This window comes from Triturus cristatus, chromosome 10, assembly GCF_964204655.1.
Source record: "Triturus cristatus chromosome 10, aTriCri1.1, whole genome shotgun sequence".
Classification (NCBI taxonomy): Eukaryota; Metazoa; Chordata; class Amphibia; order Caudata; family Salamandridae; genus Triturus; species Triturus cristatus.
This window is the reverse complement of record NC_140593.1, coordinates 161,507,457-161,526,076: the sequence shown is the minus strand read 5'-3', so window position 1 is coordinate 161,526,076 and position 18,620 is coordinate 161,507,457. Positions and strand designations below refer to the sequence as shown.

At 44.2% G+C, this 18,620-nt stretch overlaps 1 protein-coding gene across 3 annotated transcripts in view; it reads left to right on the top strand.

Moving 5' to 3' along the window:
* The window catches only part of SHROOM4 (shroom family member 4), a 391,064-nt gene that overhangs the window by 244,876 nt on the left and 127,568 nt on the right, over window positions 1-18,620 (top strand). Inside the window, exon 1 of one of the 3 annotated variants that reach the window (XM_085630728.1) lies at window positions 17,122-17,623. The exons of the other annotated variants lie outside the window; for them this stretch is intronic. The gene's annotated coding sequence lies outside the window, so the exon portion shown is untranslated. Of the gene's footprint in view, window positions 1-17,121; window positions 17,624-18,620 lie in introns of those variants that run through there. 3 annotated transcript variants of the gene reach the window in all.

Genomic DNA, 18,620 nt, shown 5'->3' with positions numbered 1-18,620 from the left:
TTCTTTGCCAATTTGAAAGCACACTTACTGCTCTTTTTTTTTTGGGCCAAGTGAAAATCTCTTTTTACACTTTGAAATCACTTTTACAGACTGACACATTCTGAAACCTTTTTTTTAAATTTATTTAAATGCACATGTCCAAGCTGTTTTTTTTTCAGACCACCACCGTGTGTATTCTCTGTGACTGCCTACACTCCAGCAGGGGCAACCAGCCTTAGTGATGCTGAATGTATTTGCATTACAGACTTAAACCTGAAAACCCCACTCGCTTCTAATTACTGTGCATGACTATACATGGCAAGCACATGGGTGTGTGCTAAGCCTCTGCTTCTTCCCCCAAAAATTCGCTCCTCTTTTCCATCTACTGCAACTGTGAAATCACCAGAGCAAGACGCAATACATTTCTGCCTATAATTCTTCTATGCACACAGAGTCATGTTTTCACATAAGTGCCAAAACGAAATTTCTTTGCCAATTTGAAAGCACACTTACTGCTCTTTTTTTTTTGGGCCAAGTGAAAATCTCTTTTTACACTTTGAAATCACTTTTACAGACTGACACATTCTGAAACCTTTTTTTTAAATTTATTTAAATGCACATGTCCAAGCTGTTTTTTTTTCAGACCACCACCGTGTGTATTCTCTGTGACTGCCTACACTCCAGCAGGAGCAACCAGCCTTAGTGATGCTGAATGTATTTGCATTACAGACTTAAACCTGAAAACCCCACTCGCTTCTAATTACTGTGCATGACTATACATGGCAAGCACATGGGTGTGTGCTAAGCCTCTGCTTCTTCCCCCAAAAATTCGCTCCTCTTTTCCTTCTACTGCAACTGTGAAATCACCAGAGCAAGACGCAATAAATTTCTGCCTATAATTCTTCTATGCACACAGAGTCATGTTTTCACATTAGTGCCAAAACGAAATTTCTTTGCCAATTTGAAAGCACACTTACTGCTCTTTTTTTTTCGGGCCAAGTGAAAATCTCTTTTTACACTTTGAAATCACTTTTACAGACTGACACATTCTGAAACCTTTTTTTAAATTTATTTAAATGCACATGTCCAAGCTGTTTTTTTTTTCAGACCACCACCGTGTGTATTCTCTGTGACTGCCTACACTCCAGCAGGGGCAACCAGCCTTAGTGATGCTGAATGTATTTGCATTACAGACTTAAACCTGAAAACCCCACTCGCTTCTAATTACTGTGCATGACTATACATGGCAAGCACATGGGTGTGTGCTAAGCCTCTGCTTCTTCCCCCAAAAATTCGCTCCTCTTTTCCATCTACTGCAACTGTGAAATCACCAGAGCAAGACGCAATACATTTCTGCCTATAATTCTTCTATGCACACAGAGTCATGTTTTCACATAAGTGCCAAAACGAAATTTCTTTGCCAATTTGAAAGCACACTTACTGCTCTTTTTTTTTCGGGCCAAGTGAAAATCTCTTTTTACACTTTGAAATCACTTTTACAGACTGACACATTCTGAAACCTTTTTTTTAAATTTATTTAAATGCACATGTCCAAGCTGTTTTTTTTTTCAGACCACCACCGTGTGTATTCTCTGTGACTGCCTACACTCCAGCAGGGGCAACCAGCCTTAGTGATGCTGAATGTATTTGCATTACAGACTTAAACCTGAAAACCCCACTCGCTTCTTATTACTGTGCATGACTATACATGGCAAGCACATGGGTGTGTGCTAAGCCTCTGCTTCTTCCCCCAAAAATTCGCTCCTCTTTTCCATCTACTGCAACTGTGAAATCACCAGAGCAAGACGCAATACATTTCTGCCTATAATTCTTCTATGCACACAGAGTCATGTTTTCACATAAGTGCCAAAACGAAATTTCTTTGCCAATTTGAAAGCACACTTACTGCTCTTTTTTTTTTTGGGCCAAGTGAAAATCTCTTTTACAGACTGACACATTATGAATCCACCATGTGTAACTACAACAAAAACAATTCCCATTTCTATTATTCATTTCTTAAGTTACCACATACATCCCCTCTCAAACTGTAAACTCACCTTTAAATTTAGTTAGTTGTGAAAGAAATGTGTCACTCAAACAGCAGATTATCAGAGCCAGGATCTCTGTTCTGTACACCTCTCTTCTCTCAGCAGAACCAGATAATGGCAAACTTTCCCTCTATTTTTCCACACATATACATGTAAGTTTCAAATCTCAGTGCTTCCCCCTTTTTTTCAAATGTAATGACACATTTCTATTGGTTGAAAACCAACCCTTTTCCAAAAGTACCCTGCCCCCAACTTGACTTCTGCCTAGTACCCTTCCCCCAACTTGACTTCTGCCTGCTACCATAGCAACAGCTCATGGAACACTGCTGTGTGCAGTTAGGTCAGAAGTTCGACACACAATGTTTCAATTCCACAGAGCAAGAGTGCTTGACTTTTCAATCCTAACTGCAAATCCATAGTACTGTTCTTTGGTTACACATTTTTTTGTACCAATACAAAACATGCTTCTATTAATTTTCACATACAGCCTAGTTTTTATTCTAGAATGGTATGAAACAGCCAATCAGTTCTTTTTGTTTTGTAAAAAATATGTATGCCTCCATTTCCAAACTGTCTTTATTTTCATATTGCCATTCTACTGAAAGACACCTCCTGAGTGCATCCAGTTCTCCTTTGAAGATGTTCACAGTGTGGATTGTAGGGCACAGGTATGTCTTCTGGAGTGAAAAGTTTGCAGAGAAAACAGATATGGTGAGAGACCTTGCTTTGCCAAATGTAGACATTAAATGGATTGGTCAGAGAGGGTTAAAGTGGCACCAATTGATGCCATTGGTGAAATCCTTCATGCAAATCCAACACCCTGACCTCATAATAGTGCACTGTGGTGGCAATGACCTAGGCACTTTGACTGGGGTAGGTCTGGAAATGCTTATGAAGGACACCTTTGCACAACTGTTTACACTTTTCCCTAAAACTGCCTTTGTGTTTTCCAACATATGCCAAAGGCAAAAATGGAACTGGTCCAATCATTTCTGTCCACAGATTGACAAAGCAAGAAAGCACGTCAACAAATCTGTTTCTGCTTTCCTCCGTGACTATGGTATGGGTGCCATTTACCACAACAACTTGCGTTACGACATGCAAGACATTTATAGAGGAGATGGTGTGCACTTCAATGATGAAGGGAACAGAGTCTTCCTCTTGAACCTTAGACTCTGCATCGGTACTTACTTGTAAGTACCACTAAAAAAATGACTCCATAAACACAACAGCTCTTTTTAGAGCTCCCTAATTTCTAAACTCTTAAATCTGATTTTCATTTATTTATTTTTATTTTTTTTACCGTACGCTTACCGTGAGCTTACCGTACGCGTACCCCGTGATTTTTTTTAAAATCAATAAATGTTTTTTTTGTACTTTTCTGTCCTTCTTTGACCCCCTTACAATTGTTAGGGGGTCTAACTCTCCTCATTGCCCCCTTTCTTTGTTTTCACTCTTTTTTTTCAGAGTGAAATACACAAAATGGCGGCCGCCGCTTCCTGGTTTCGGCCGATTCGAATGTTTACTAAGATCTAAGAGCCAATCAGAATCGCGCTCGCGCACGCCACCGTACGCTTACCGTAAGCGTACGGTAAGCGTACCGTAAGCTGGCTCAGATATATATATTGATTTAAAGGCTATTTTCTCAGAATCTACTGAACAGATTTACACCAAACCTACAAAAGGCACTTCCTTGACCTAGGGACTACCTCTCTGCCAAATTTCTAGTAATTCTGTTCAGCCGTTCGGGCTGTAGGTCGTTCTAAAGGTCCTATGGAAAAATGCATGGGAAAAACGCGTTTTGGGACCCCCCTTTTATCTCAGCCCCCGCTTGTCGGATCCCCCCGAGACTTTCAGGGTAGGAGCGGAGCGTAGCGCCCCACCTATTTTGAGAAATTCGCGAGGATTCGTCGACCGGCGCCAAAGTTATTCAAAATAGAATGTTGAGGTTTTCCTATGGAAACGTGGTCCTAACTATAACTACCTACTGGCGACCGCCAGTAGGTAATAATATATATATATATATATATATATATATATATATATATATATATATATATATATATATCCTACACATTCTTGTAAAAATACTCCGAGTTTGTTACATAAAGATTGTGATGAAATCATTTTTTGTAGACCTGCAACAGGGGATAGAAATCATCTGACAATCTTCATTATTTCCTTAGAAGCAATTCTCGCTTTGGCTGTTTGTCTTGAAAAGTCCTCAGACTGCACTCTTCTAATATTTTTTGGGAAACTTTTTAACTTTATACATGAGGGACAGCTTTACAATTATACCCCTGGCTGTCCTCTTTACTGGCTCTCTCCCATGTGTCTTGCGATAATGTGCTGTTGGCTTTGCCTATGCTTGATGGAACACCGTGGAGGTATTTTCGCTACTGATGAGTTACATTAGTTCTGAGTATCTCTCAATCAAATAAATTCTAATCAATTGTACTTAAAAATGCAAAGTCTCGGGCATAAAACAATTCCACCCGTTCTAGAGTAAACTTACATTGCAGTTCCGTGAATGCCAACATGTCTTATGATAAATTCTTGATGGTGAGTCTGGTTATTATGCAGTGGCAGCTGCCGGCAACCTAAAGTGGTGAGGTGGCTCGGGGGGGGGGGGGGGGGTCCGGGGGGGGGGGTCCGTGGGGGTGGAGGTCAGAGGCGCAACTAGATCCAAATTTCGGGAGGGCCTACGAATAATTTCAGGGGGGGCCTGACTCTTCCAGTAATACGCAGCATGGAGATGCAGGGGCTCTATGAAGGGGTGAAAAGTAACACGGCCTCATTAACACATAAATGGTCTTTTAAAGACCGGCGGCAGGTTAGCCCAGCACCATGTGACTCTGGGCAATAGCTTGCTTAATCTTCCCGACGTCCCCCAGCGCCGGGACACCTCTCCGGAGGTAGCTGTACGCTTTACAAATACTGGCATTTACATTTACATTTAAGTACTCTGTGCGGCTGTGTGTGTGCCCGGGAAGCTGTCTCAGCCCGGGCTGCCACACACGACGGTGGGGGGGGGGGGGGGGGGGTGATGAGGGGCTGAAGTCCTTTGAGCCCAGTCGGCGTTGTGCGCCTCATGGAGGTGGTAAGGGGGCCTAATATCATTTTTTTTAAAGATTTACCTGCCGCTGACGGATGCCTCAGTGCATCCGTCCCAGCGGTCCATGGGCCACAGCACAAGCTCCCCACCTAATCCAGGCGCTCCTCTCATGCTATGTGTAGCATGATAGAAGCACCGGGATTGCCTCTAGCGGGCTGGCCTGACGTTCGCTCAGGCACAGCGAGCCAGTGCCTTTTCTCCACACGGCTGTGCAACACAGCTGGGTTGAAGAAAAATAAGTGTGCATGTTGGTTTGGCTAAACTGACGTGCACTTACAAGTGCCCACCACTCCTCCTCCCTGCCGCTGTCCAAGAGGATGGCTTGGCCCCGTTCTAGACTCGCATCGGCTCAGCCAGTGAAAAATACATTTATAAAATCGTTTTTTGTTATCATTTTATTTTTCATCTGGTGGCTTTGAGCAGTGGGGCGACGCTCCTCCGCTATCTCGCAGGACCCTTGCCTGTTATTATGTAGATAATATTTTTCTGTCGTTTTTTTTATTGAATGCATTTTTGAGGAATACATTTTTTTTTATAGTAGAAACTCTTCACTGCAGTGCTTGGAGAACAGCTCCCGTTTTGGTTTACCGTCTTGGAGAAGCTGGGCGCCAACCTCACTGCTCGGCTGAGGCGGAGCAAAGCATCCTGGGTCAGGCGGCCGCCATCTTTAACCCGGCCATAATGGTGTTTGCAGATGCCGGTCAAACATCACCAGACTGTTGAAAACAGTCATCGCAGGTTCTTAGCATAAACAGGGTATTGTTTCACGGACCGGTACTCGCAGAAGGGGGGCTTTTCCTGTAGACACCGGCTAATTGCAAAGTGAGTTCCTTCACGCGGCCCAATGGAATGCGCCCTTCTGGGAAATCTAGCATGAACCAGGGTTGGATGTAAGGAGGGGCGTCCGAAGGGAAGAGGAATGGGGAAAATAAACATGGCTAATCATGCACATTCCTCGTTGTTTTTCCTGTATTAAAATAGAAGAGCGGGGGCCGCGGTGCGATGCTCTGATGTGGGGGTTCTGTGCAGCCGCCTCCATTGTTCTTGGATTGTCCCTCAGGGACGTAACTTACTGAAGGAATTTCAGTCTGGAATCCGCCGATCGCACGTCTGTTGGAAAAGAAACATTGAGCCGAACAGACCCCGAGCAAATAAATAGAATTTAGGGTTGTGATCTACGTACTTGGCAGGTTCGGAATTTCCCCTCACTGGAAATGGTCAAAAGGGTCTGGCAACAGAGCACTGCTATGCTGCAGAGGCAATGTGGACTTCTGCACATGCAGGTCGAAACTCCATTTTGGACCACAGGATAGTTAGTCCACGTGGCACAAGACGGTGTGACTGGCCTGGTCTTTCATCTCGGGAGGGGTTCACAGACAGGCATTTATTGGTCAGAAAATAGAATGTCCAAGTCTCTTCTGGTCTCCAGCTGTAAAAGTGGCGTCTGCCCAAGATTCTCAAAAGCTCGCCAGAATACCATCTTGGTGCCCTCAACATATCTTGAGTCCTGTGCAGTTTTGCCCATTACGGTGTAAGCAAAGGGCACTAAAATGTCTATTCATAAAGTCAGATGAACCTAGACCAACCATGGATATTGCTGATGGTGATGATACTATATACAGTAAACATTTTTTGGAGTGCGCTACTTTTGTGTAGTCTGCTTTCCAAAAACACATTTCCATAGTCCGCAATAAACCAACTCAGTGGTACTGATTTTAGCATCCCTGCAAGGATGAAAGGCTCAGTGCCGAAATTCTAATCACTACCTTTCAGATGACATGCAGACTGCTACAGTAAGCACATTAACCCGTTCAGTTTTCTTTGGTGGACATGCTTTAAGCCCCTTCTCCAACCAGCAGAGAGCTCCCGGAGGAAGATTTCTAGGTGAAAAAGTGTGTCCATTTAGAGACCAAAGGTTTTTCTGAACGAGTAGCAATTCTGATGAAAAATCTAGGAGGCAGCCTCCTCCTCACCATTTCAGGGCGTGAGAATGATTCTTTATATAGGCACTTTCGTTTTTCAAAGAGGTTTTTAATTTTTGTCATGATTGTATGTTTCGTTGTGTATGAATCTGAGGTTGGATAGGTCCCATTATGGATTGTTCTTATTATGATTTTATTTCTTTTTCATTTGTAAAGATATTTTCATTTATTTTTTTAATACGCTGAATAAAGATTGATTGAGACCAAAACTGAGCTTTCTGTTGGTTTATGCCACATTGTTTTTTTTTTTTTCATGTGAAGTAGTTCTAAGCTTCGGTATCTGACCATATCCAAACAAATTGTGAACATGAAATAGCAGATTACACTGTGCACAACTCTATGTATGTTGTACTTAAGTTATGTGTGTGAGAGAGAAATTGATTAATTTTCATACTATTGCACTTTAGTTGCATTTATATAGCGCTTCATAGGCCTGACGAGATTTCGAAGCACATTTGTGTACAAGTAGCTCATCACTGTGTGCCGCACTGGTTTCTTGGCTCATGCTGGCTCCGCTCTATCTCATCTCCTGGCCAGCCTCGGCAAGCATGATTCAGTTATTCCATTCCAAGCCATTTTCCAGAGTGGGATTCACTCTAGGGTGGTGGGTAAGGTTTTCAATACCCAGCATCTCTTATGTTTTATGTTTGTTTTTCTGCACTGATTAGCAAGCTTGAGAATCGTGTGTTTTCCCAGCAGATTGAGCCTTGGAGGGAATTCATCCAAAGAACAATGGCCGTGATGCAGGAGATGCTATCGCTGGACGGGGGATTGTTTTTATATGAGTTACTCAGACAGGTCTCCTGTGTTCATATCCCTTCGACTCATTGTGGGTGGGAACTGTTGTGTTTCTCATGAGTCACTCTGAGGTAATCCTTGGTCTTGTATGTGGCAGTAACTCATGAATGTTTAAAGACCATGACCAAATAAATGATGAACCCACCAAGCTATCTAGGATCTTTATTTCCTGAGATAGCGAACACGATTTTAACTAGGCTAGAGATCTCATTCATTAAAGTAATTGTTTCTGAGCATCACTTTACCTATTTTAATTAACTTTTTTCACCATTCTACACTACATTTTTAGCCCACACCCCCTTACTTAATTGCACGGCTATTCACAAAAAGATCTCCGGCAGAGTGCCCCTTTGTGGGTGCCAGTCGGGTATTGCAGCGCCAGGCCAACGAGGAGGTAGCCCAGTGATGAAGCATGCCACCCACTCAGGCGCGTGAGGGCCCGGGCTCCTATGAGAGCATATTCCATTCCTTGCAACCATCAGACTTAGTCTTGTCTAGGAACTGCAGGCCGGGTTTATATCTTGTTTAAAGACAATGAGCACCAGAACCTCTCCCCTCGTGCACCCCTGTTTTGCTGAACGATGGTGATAAGAACAGGGGAAGTACCTTTATAAAGCCTGCTAACCACACATTGGACTGCATCGGTCATGCAGTTTTACATGAAGTTTTTGTCTATGATGAATGCACCTGAGTTGAAGTGGTCACGTGTCCCTCACACGAGGAGGCTTGGGCAAGTTAAATATTCAATGAAGTCATGTAGAACATATCTGTTGTAAAAGTAAGTGAAACACTTGAAGATGTTTTTGACTGTCGGGGTTCTCAATTCACCCCCGCTCTGGCCTGCTCCAGGGTGCTATCCACAGATGATCTTCCATGCCCAAGCATCTCGCGGACAGCAGGCCAACTCCCGGCTCTGTGGCATCTTGTCCTCAAGTATGATGCTGGGCCCTGAAGCTAGTACCATAAAATACAAGGTAAATGAGTACATGGAGAATGACAGTCATGTGTACAGTGCCACTGTAAAAGAAGCCAGAAACAACAGTGTAGTATCTTGGTTATTATGTTTACATGTCATCCACTGCTCCACCAGTGGAACACTCTTGAGATGATGTAACATAGAATGTTTGGGTATGAAGTACACAGTTGGAGAAGGGCTGAGCGCCTTACTGGCTGCTCCTGGTGGGGCTGAATACTACTGTATTACTGATCTTTTTACCATCTTGAATAAATCCTCCTGAAACATCTCAATCAGCCTGGACATGATCACTACAAACAGCTGCAGAGGATGCAAACTAAATAAGACGCACGAGGCGAGCTGCCGCTGGTGACGTAGCTCTGAGTTTAAAATGCTGACAACCACGCGCTACTGCCAGGATCTAGAAGTGGGACGGCGTGTGTTCTGGACTTCGGATGCTCATCTTAGGTCAGCTGTTGTGCTTTCTCTTTATCAGCTTGTGATGACAACCTGCCCCTGAGATGAGGAAGAAGGATGAAGGAACGCATATCCGCATCAGAATGTCCTCTTGCAGGTGCCTGCCCCCTACAGTGTCTCTTCTCTTGTTACAGACTGGTGATGTTGCCAATTGTAGGAGAAAGCAGGATCTCTTGGATGCCATGACCCCAAGCGCAGTCTCAGAGCGTGCTCTAAGTGCCACTTGGTGTAATCAATGAATTGGGAAGTGTCAATTTGATGCTGGGTCTCCGATAGTTCTGCTGCACAGCCCTCTTGTGTCTCTTGTGTGCACCATAGCTGAACATCCCTAAGCTTCAGCATTGTGAGATCCAGAAGGAATGGCTCTACCCAATGCGAGCATAGTGGAGTGAGGCTGATGATCCTGTACCTCTTAGTCAAATAAAGCAAACTAGCATGAAGGCAGAACAACAGAGATAGTAGACAGATTGAACTCTATTCCACGCCTTTGCAGCCCATTCTGAGTTTTCCCATTGTAAGATATTTCATCCATAGGAAGAGAATAGGAGAACTTTTATGAGCCCTGGCCAACTCTCATACTCAGCTGTTACTCAGCCCATGTCCAGTCCTCCTGGTGACTCTCCCGTACCTCCCTGGTTTGTGCCCAGTGTTACTATTTCTGCTTGCCTCCATGAAATATCCCTACAGTAAAGGGAACATAGAGGCGGGCCTGAGGGGGAAGACGGAAAGTAAATAAAGACCCATCAACATGCTCGCTCCCCACTTATGTTTAAAGTTACAATTAGTGACTGCATGGCAGTAAGAAATTTGAAGGTTTGCTGTAAACATGGGGAATGTAGATGGAAGCAACGAAATAGACAATTCACAAAGATTAAAAATACGGAGATATTGTTTTGATGCAGTGGTGCATTAGTAAAAAAAAAAAATAAGTGCAGGGGCTCTCGTCAGGTGGCAGTTTGGACCAGCCCATTTCTCCTGTTGGCGCCGCCTGAAACAGAACCAATTGCTAACCATAAAAGTGCGGCGAGGATGTGGCGTAATGGCCAGAGCCGCCAAATTTGGAGCTGGGGAACCAGGTTCTATTCTCCACGTCTGCTCAACATCCTGTGATTCTTCGCAAATCACTCAGTCTCCATCCCTACCATGAATGAATTTGTCCTTAACTGGTGCTCATGAAAAGATCCGGTGATGATGATAAAGTACCGGCGCTGAGTACATGAAACCACTGGCTCAAATTAAGCACTGTATGGACTGGTGATACGTAGAATTTGTGTTAAGCAAAACAGTTTTTATGACAAAAAAAATTACAGTAAAAAAATGATGAGCAAAATTGTAACATATTTGTGATAAGAAGAAATGTATAGAATTTATAAAGAACCCAAGCCTCCCACACACTAATTTTAAATACTTATGATGAAGCAAAAAGGAGCACACTTTTTACACTGCCCAGGAATGTAGGTGGTATTATGAGCATGAAGGTGGAGCACTTCCCTTGATTAGATTTGGAGAGTTTATCAGGAGCATGAATACACCTGGAAAATAAATGCCGAGCAAGGTATTCAGGAGTTACATAGACAATTTATCACTGGAGAAACTGATGTCATAAGCTGGTCTGGACAATTTTAATGATGATGTGAATAATATAGAATTTGCTAAAATCTACAGAATTAGTATATACCATTTGCAGGATTTATAAATGGCAAACACTGAATATTGAGGATGTTTTATCAGGAGAAATGCTAAAAACTTTTATTGAATAAAGGGGACATATTAATAAACAATAGACAAATGGAGATTTCATGATGTTCATAAAAGTTGATACTCAATATAAGTAAAAATTGTGCTTCTTAAATGTGTAAAATTTTGAAGGTTTTACAAAAGAACAAATCATGAAAAAAGCATTATGGGAAGATAGGGGTACATGATCACACACCACAGGGAGGAGAGAGGAATGGATCGGCTGGCGGCTTTACAATTACAATATACCACACTCCGAGATTGACGAAGGTTCAAAGGCATGGGTGCTCACAAACTTTTTCTCAGGGGTCAAAAGTACACTCTGGATTGTGGCAGAGGGCCGCATTGATGGACCTGCGGGTGGGGCGGGGTCAGGTTGGTGGGGGTGGGCTAGTAGACTAAAAACAAAATCACCACCTTTTCAAAATATTACCAGACAATAATGTATTTCAAAAGCAGGTATAACAACAATGCAACAAACTACACAGTTCTGAATTGTGTCCTATTATAAACACCTGCGCACAACCTGAACTCCCACAGATATGGCGGTAGCTCTTTTCATAGTTCTGCACACAAGAGTATTGTATTACATGAAAATAACTGCAGAAACACAGCATCCTAGAAAAAAATATAAACCACAGGGAATTCAAGAGTAAATAAAATTCAGCGTCAGACTAGGACAGAAAATAGGACAGGCATAAAAAAAAAGTGACCCTCATTTGTGAATTATATAGGTAAAATAAAAGGGAAATTAACAGTGAACACTGGCCTGGGAGACTGTAAAAGAAAGTTGGCCATGTTTACAAGATACTGTTGGGATTTGCAATGACGTGCTGTACAGGTTTTTGCAAGGTATGGAAGACTGCATTGATCTGAGCTTGCTGCAGGCAGTGGGCCTGATTCACAAAGGGCCCCCACAGTCACGGCGGAGGTCCGCAGTCGTCATTGGGGTCCCCCACTCATGGCGGAACCTCCGTACTGCAGTTTCCCATTGCAGAAAATCCACCACAACTGCAAGACCCCCATCATGACTGCAGGGCCTTCACCTCGACTGTGGAGTCCCATTGTGATTCAGCCCCAGTGTTAGTTTTGATGTCAGGGAAATCAACACTAAAATCTGGCCCAGGAGAGTGTCAAAAAAGTGGGCCATGTTTACAGATAAAAAAAAACATGCTGTACACATGTTTTTGCAATGTATGGAAGACTGCATGTATTTGAGCTTCATGCAGGCAATATGAGTTTTTATATCAGGCAAATTAACAGTAAAAATGGACCCAGCAGGCACACAAACAGCCACAAAATCACCACAATAACCTGAAGGAGGGCGGGCTAGCTGGCTAGAGAGCAGAAAGGAAACAAGCTGGTCGGCGGGCGGCAAGGAGGGAAGCAGCCTGGCCCCATCCATGGGAGGACCCTGCCGTATGGGCAGCCCTCTTAGCAGGAGAGAGCAGGCTGCGAGTGGCGTCAACACAGCAGGCTGCAGGCGAAAAAAGTCTTTGGCAGAGGTAGCTGAAAGATTGCAAAAATGTTCCTTAAAAGTCAGCAGTGAATGTGCACCAGCTGACTTTTAAAGGGCCTTTGTTTCACGCCACTGCTGCGCATATGATGTCACCCACACTGGGCTCACCAATGCCTAATGATTTCAGTAAACACAAAAGAAGGACACCGGAGCATGTGCAAGTGACGTGGCTATCAAGCATGCGCCAGTGTCCCTCTTTGTTGTTTACTGAAGGCATCGGCCATCGGGGAGCCCACTACGGAGCTGCTGCGTTAGCCTAGCCCAAGAAACGGGCCATAAAAAAGGTTTGCGGGCCGCCAAGCAAGGTCTGCTGGACTGCCATCTAAGATGATTTCACTTCTTTGTGAGGAAATCGTCACCCACTTTTTTGGCATGCTTCATCGATCACAATCACTGATAGAATATTGAGGACAAAAATATTGTGTGGATCAAATATTATGTAAAAAATACAGAGGCTCAAAATATTGACAAGGTAAGTGCTGATAGGTAAGTACAGATTGACTATTCCTAACTCCACATCTACGTAACTTGTGTGTGTGTGTATGTATATGTGTATATATATATAGTCTGTGAGCAAGGGCGGATGCCCGAAACGCGTCAGATTGGTGAAACTCGGCTCTAAATAAAATAAAATAACTGTGCCTTACTTTGGATTTGCGTGGCTTCCATTCTTCGTGGATACGGATCTCTGTGGAGCTACAATTGTGGAATATATATATATATATATATATATATATATATATATATATTACCTACTGGCGGTTGCCAGTAGGTAGTTATAGTTAGGACCTAGTATCCATAGTAAATCCGCAACATTCTATTTAGAATAACTTTGGCGCCGGGTCAACGAATCTTCGCGAAATTTTCAAAACTCTTGACTTGCTCCGGTCCACTCCTATCCTGAAAGTCTCGGGGTGATTCGGCAAGCGGGGGCTGAGAAAAAAGGGGGGTCCCAAAACGTGTTTTCCCCATGCAATTTTCCATAGTTGCGGCTACAGCCCAAACTGCTGAACGGAATTACACCAAATTTGGCAGAAAGGTAGACCTTGGTTCACACTCATGCCTTTTGGTTAAATGGTGTAAATCCGTTAGTAGTTGCTGAGAAAATCAAAATCGCATGTATATCTATGGCCTCGGAGGATCCGCGCACCCTATGCGCACCCGGCGCGCACCCTCCCGATCACGAGCTGCATGTTAATTGGCTGTTACCTGATTGTAAACACTCCAAACCAGGAAGTGTTGGCAGCCATTTTGTGCCTCGGTAGAAGCGAGGCTTAAGAAATTAGTGGATGAAGTGTGCAAAACGTACAAAGGGGGCAGGGTAGAAATACCCTGACCCTCTAGATTTGCTTAGGGGGTCCGACATTTTTTTTTTTAAACGTCAAAATGCGCGCTGGGTGTGCGGATCCTGCCGTAAGAAAAAAAAAAAAAGCGCTTCTTTAATAATTAGCCCCCAGGGGGGGCCAAATCCCGGGGGCAAAAACCGTGAAATTTGATGGGGGGCCCAGAGGGGCCCCGGGGACCGCCACCCCCGAGGCTACAAAATAAATGGGTGGGGGGCTCTAAGGCCCCCCAAGCCCCGGGGACCACCACCCCCCGGGGCTTTCAATATTGTGGGAAGGGGGGGTCCTGGGGACCGCCACCTCCCAGGGCCGGCTCCTGCAGTGTCTCTGGGTTTCCACCCCCGGGACACTGCTGTTTGCTATAGCAGGGCATGAGCCGAGGCTCTCGCCCTGTCATAGCAAACTTGGTTTGGATTTTGAAAGAGAAAGCAGAAAACCTGCTGTCTCTTTCAAAATGCAAACCATATTGCTTTTCCACACGGGGAGCTGCATGTTAGCAGCTTCCCGTGTGGAATAGCAATGCCGGCTCCCGAAGGACGTGGGAAGCCGGCTGAGACCGTGGGGGCATTGGGGCTCCCCCCACGGTCTCCAACGTTGTATATGGGCCGCGGGGGATGGGGTCTCCGGGGAGAATTGAAATTAGTAATAGGTGCTATTTTTTTTTTTTTTACGGTAAAATTAGGAGTCGCGCATCCAGTGCGGCGCTCAGCGCGGCCCCCTGGTGTGCATGCGTTGGGTGCACGACTCCTATCGCGTTGGGTGCACGATTCCTCTCATGTAGGATGCGCGATTCCTAACGCGTCGGGTGTGCGACTCCAAGCAAAAAAAAAAAATGAAATATTTTTGAGATGAACATCAAGCTCATGTGTTTCGATCTTGAGTGGCTCTTAAAAGAGCCATTGTGTTCATTGAGAGATTTTGGTACTTATAAGTAAGTACCTATACAGAGTAAAGTTGTTGAGGAAGACTCTGTTACCCTCATCAGTAAAATGTACACCATCTCTCCTATAGATGCCTTGCATATTAAAACGCAGATTGTTGTTGTAAATGGACCCCATTCTATAATCTGAGATAAGCAGAAACAGATTTATTGACATGTTATTTATTGACATGCTAGGTTCCGCGCAGTGATCGAGGAAGGTACGCTTAGAGTGCGCGGTTCTGAATTTTTTTTTTGAAAATAAAATTAATTTCTTTTGCAAAAAATTCTTAAACAAAAAAAATTTCGTTTCAATATTTGAAAAAAAATAAAATTAAATTAAAAATATTTAATATAATTTTTTAAAAAATATGTAAAAATAAATAGTTAAAAAATGTAGAAAATGAATATCTAAAAAATAACTAGAGCTATTATTACATTTAAGATATTGTCATTTCAGAAATCTTCGAAAATCACCCCAAAAAAAAAGGTTTCAGACATTTTAAATTTAGCAATTAGCATTTAAAAAACCTTTTGTGCATTGCGGGGGCGCCAGTAATAGTTAGCTGAACTAACTATAACAGCGGAATTTCTCCGGTTTTGTACGAGTGAAATGTCCAGCTAACTATAACGTCAATGAAACCTATGGTATTTTCAGTGAATATATATATATATTTTTTTTTTTTAGGCCCTCCAAGCTATAAGAATGTCATGAGCACTGCTAATAGTGATTTTAATGTATCTTGAATTAATAAGCATCTGTTGTTGCGCTCATCTCTAAATTAGACAGTCAGCGCCACCATGGTACAGACTGTCATAAGTGCCGGTGTTGACAATTAAGTGCCGGTGCTGAGCACCTGAAACCACCGGCTCTAATTAAGCATCGCTATCGCACTTGCTAAGATCTGTCGCGTCACCACATAATTAAGGACAAAGCGGCAGCAATGCCAGGGTTAAAAGTGCTGATCAAGTACGAGGCTCATTGAAGGATACATGAAGCCAGAGTGGTGACCATGAACGTGCAGTTGCACCTTTTTTCTATTTTTCCACTTTGGAAAAACATATCTACATTTCAAACAAATCGCTGATGATGCTTTGGACACATCAACACATTTTTTGTAAGACTTGCATTCACTTTAGGTCGGCACAAGTTTAGAAATGCGGTAAGTGGGGGGGTGAGGGAGATATTGCAAATGTTTGTTAATATCCCCAAAGTTACAACTTTGTCAAAGATATCTCCAATGGGAACATTCCTTGTTACAAACAGTGATTCTGTGTGTCAGCAGCTGCCATTCAGAGCAGCTGCGATGTTTTGCGCATATTGCATTTATGTGTGCAAAACCCTGTAAGAGTGGTGAACCCCTTTTCTTGATCGGAGAGGCACAAAGTGTAGTCCCTCGTAATGCTTCCTCCTTCACGGGTTAATTTGCAAAAAATAGCGACAGCGCTTAGAAACGCATAGCCAGCGCTAAACTGGTTAGTTTACTTTTAACAGATGAAGTAACTACATACAAATAGCCGTGCTCAATCTCTTTCTCGACGTGTTATCTAAAATCCTGTTTGACAGAAGCGTGATTAATGATCCTGCCCCAGAGCACTGACCGCGAAAGCCAATCAGCTTTCAGAGAACTTGGCCATACATTGCGGCTGCGTTCTTTGTGGTATGGTCCAATATCCATCAATATTGCCTGCTGTCGCTACCCATGATACTGATTTAATACTCAGTGGCTTTCCGGGCTGATGGGGTGCATGGAGCCTCGCGGAACATTTGCAGGGGTCACACCCCCTCCGGTGCGTGCGGGGCCCACGCGTGGCGAGGTTGACCTGCCCCGAGTGCGCCATGTTATCTCGCTCCCCTTGGGATCGGTGACACACAACAACGCAAGGCTTGACGACTTCCAGCTCTTGAGTTCTACCAACAGTGTGGCAGCTGGTGAGATTGTGCAGGGGCCTAATAATGTCCCTTGTTGGCTAAACTTTTATTTTAACAAGACTTTGCAACCAGCCCGATGCCCTGAGAGGGTTCACTATGTGGTCCACAGTGTCCCCAGCGCGCTGTATCTGAACCCTGCCTCACAAACGCCGGGTCTTCAAGACAACAGAGGGCTTGCGAAGTAGTTCTTGCTTTTTACAAGAGATGTTTTTCCATTCGATTCATTTCAGAACATTGGCGTTGACTTTATCTCCATCAAACATCATTTCCTCACTCTTTCCTGACTCGGAATAGCGGCGGCGACCAGGCCGGCCGCAGAGCAGCTGATTGGCTCGCGCACCGTCTTGGGGAAGGGCTAATTGTGGTGCAGTGTGGAATCCACGTCTCGTGCGTCTGACCACGCAGAGTCCACCCCTTGAGTGCTGCCAGAAATGGACAATGCCCTACTGCATATCGCGACTGCTGCGGTGTCGCCACGCTCGCCACGCAGCTCTGCGACCGTAGACCGCTCTGTTCCTGTCCCTGATGGTACTTCTGCCAGAGATGTAACTTCCCTTTTGTTATGGGAAGTACTTTTCACCTGGTTCTTTTTATCCCAATCCATTTTCATTGGAAATTTGGAAATTGGCCATCGAATGCTTCTGCTACTTCTGACTTTTTCTGGGTGATGATCCTGGTATTTTCTGCGACCTGTTACTGTGCAGGGTGCGACCGGTGCTGAAGGTGGTGCGAATATGTGACCAGGACAAACCACAGAGGAAGACACTGTGCACTTCTGAAAAGATCCTGCCTAGGGTCCACAGGCGGCTTTATGCAGGGTGAGTATGGTGTGTTTTCTTTGCCACCAGAAATGTGTCTGTCTCAGTTCCTTGACGCTGCTTGGAGTGATTCGTTCTGCTGCATAAAACATTTCATGCAACCAGGGGGTGGCTGAGCCTGGCATTGGTGCCTCAGTCTAATACATTTGAATGGCTTCATGAGTTTACTTTACAGATTTTCCACGCGTATTCCATCGATAATTAAATGTTCATTGAACAGGTTTGGTTTTATTACTTATGGATGGATAGATTTGCTGTTTTATGCAGGGTCAAGGCAGGAGTTGTCCTTTGTTACTAGGTGCCTATCCTAAAGGTATATACTGTCTGCTGGTGGTCAGGTGTCTGAGCTCCAGCAGTTCGGTGCCTTCGGATGGACTCCTGGATTAAGGGCTGCGCAGATGTTCTGGATTTGAAGGTTCTCGATAGGAGGTATTGTGAGAGGGCAGTTAAGAGTGGGGTACAGGTGGGGCCCTGCGAGCCGGAGTCCAGCCAGTGTGAGAGGGCCACCCCCCCTTCCCCACTTCATGTCCTTGCTTGGCTTTAGATGTCCCAGCTCCTGGTAGAAGGCATTTTTGACACTTCAACTCTGAGATTTCTAAAGTGCTCCTCACCCGGCTGCACGCTCAGAGATGGCATCAAGGCTCTCCAGGGTTGAGGACCCGCCGGCTTGTTTTTGCTGTTTTCAGTCACGCTGGCAATCACAAAAAGACGAAGGCTTGTCCTTTTGGCATAGCTACCATTTTTCAAACTCATTTGCCCATCTTTTGTGAATCCTGCATTGTGTTTTTAACTTGACCTCCACAATGTCCACCACGGTGGTTGCACCAGGGGTTGGCGGTGAAGGCTTTAAGTAGGTTAGCTAATGACTGATGCTCAATACACCATCTTGGTCTCTCTCCTCCCATTACGTCCCAAATGCATCAGTCATAAGCATGATTCACTAATTCTAGTTGTCCCAACATGGTTTACCTTTGCTGCAAATTTTCTTCATTGCAGT